The sequence below is a fragment of the Teleopsis dalmanni genome, chromosome 1, assembly GCF_002237135.1.
Source record: "Teleopsis dalmanni isolate 2A chromosome 1, ASM223713v2, whole genome shotgun sequence".
NCBI lineage: Eukaryota > Metazoa > Arthropoda > Insecta > Diptera > Diopsidae > Teleopsis > Teleopsis dalmanni.
This window is the reverse complement of record NC_051846.1, coordinates 69,866,164-69,868,196: the sequence shown is the minus strand read 5'-3', so window position 1 is coordinate 69,868,196 and position 2,033 is coordinate 69,866,164.

The window sequence follows — 2,033 nt, the reverse complement described above, 5'->3', positions numbered from 1 at the left end:
AACGCATCCATGGCGATGTTTGAATTTTCGGTCCGAAAATTCCAATGAATAAATACTTCAGCTGCTTGATGAGTGAAGTACACCTGATTATGTCCTTTCTGTAGACAGTTGACTCCTTCAAAGTGTTCTTCGTCAGGATAATGAAATGAAAATTGATATTATATCAATAATCACGTCGGGGTCACCAAAAAATGTACGCTACTTGGTGCTAACCCAGATCTTTAATCTGTGTTAGCTTGGTAGCCAATTCTTATGTGTAAAATAGTTTGAGCACTTGTAACCCAAACTACTTGAATTTTCTATGTTGATTAGTTTGAGCGCTTGAAACCCAAACTAATCGATGCGAGAAAGTAAGAAAGTTATAATTGATTTCGTTTCTTTTTCTTTTCCTTCTGAACTTTATTAAAATTATTTCTTATATTTATACAAAAATTATTTTATAAAAAGCTATTAAATTATGCATTAATTAACAATAAATATTAATGCATAATTCACAAATAAATAAATTTGCCTACGCTGTGCTGACATAATTATGGGCCAACATATTACACACTTTCTTCAGTGCATTGACCAACAAGAAAAGCTGATAATGCAAAATTGCACTTTTCGTTGGTCAATGACTGGTCGCAGTGTTGGCCCAAATAATATGTAAACACATGTAACCAAATATCATAACAAAAAACAAAACTATAAAATAATATTAATTAAATGCAAACATAAACACAATGCATTTGGCGTAGAAATTTTAATTTCGGCGCCGCTGACAAAAGGTTTGAAGAAATGTGAATTTCTTCTTTATACAATGGATTTGGTATGGCTGATAATATTCATGTGTTATTATCACCTTACCAAGTAATTTGTTAACGAAAATATGATTTCGTTATGAGCAAATGAGTAATAGAAATTTATATTTCTATTACTAACGAAATGTTAATTTCGTTATTTATAATAAATTTTAAAAGAAATGTGTATTTCTATTAAAAATAAAAAAATCAAACAAAATAGAAATCGAGATGTAAATTTCGATTCTTGGTGTTCAGCATGTGTAATATGGAGCAACCTGTTCTTAGCTCGATGTCTTGCTGAATCCCTCCTTGCGCTTTTGCTTCGCCTTTTATATACGCGAGGTAGATTTGTTTTTGTAATTGCAACGGTGCGTTGTTTACAAGCTTTATTATTGTTTTTGATGTTTTTTATTTTATTATTATATATATTTTGTTTTGTATTATTACATTATTGTGTGGTAAAATTTACGAGTGTAAATTTTATGTTACAGTAAGTTATTTGCGTTTTAAATTAACAATAAAATTAACCAGTTTTCATTGCATATATCAACTCCACACTGATTGTATGTAGGTTGGAAATTAGTTAAAATTTCCATCCTTGTATCTCCCTCCTTTTTAGGGAAAGTAAAGTATGACGGGACGCGCTACCTGTTAGCATGGTTTCTGTTCCGTTTCTTTGGACTTTTGAATATTTTATAGAATTTGTCTTGGTCTGTAGTATTCTGATCGTTATCCTGTTGAAGTTTACTTCGGCCTTTTACTTGTCGTTGCTGATTTTGCGAACTGGATTGTTCTTTTTCTAGATGTAACTGCAGTAGTTGTTCTTGTTGCATAGTGCCTTTCACCAAAACTTCTTGTGTAATTGGTAATAGTTGCCGCCATGATTTACTGATACTTTGTTCTTTGTTCTTTTCTTTCTCTTTTATTTCTAATTTCCAGTTGCTTTCTTTTTGTATAGAGTTTTTTTTGTTTTTTGTTCAGTCAAGGCTAACAATTTTCTTAATATAAATGTTTATAACTATTTTACACTTTATTAATGTTTAATTATCAGCTTTAATCAACTTAGTTAACATTAAAAATACAAATAAAGTTATATATTGAATACTAACACGTCCTTAGTTATTATAATATCATTTCGTACTTGAATTTTACTTTCACAATTAATTCAAAACCTTCAGTAATCGTGCTAGCAATTAGTGTGTTTCTTTTAACTCTTACACGTTTAGTTTTCCATTTACTTTTATTTAA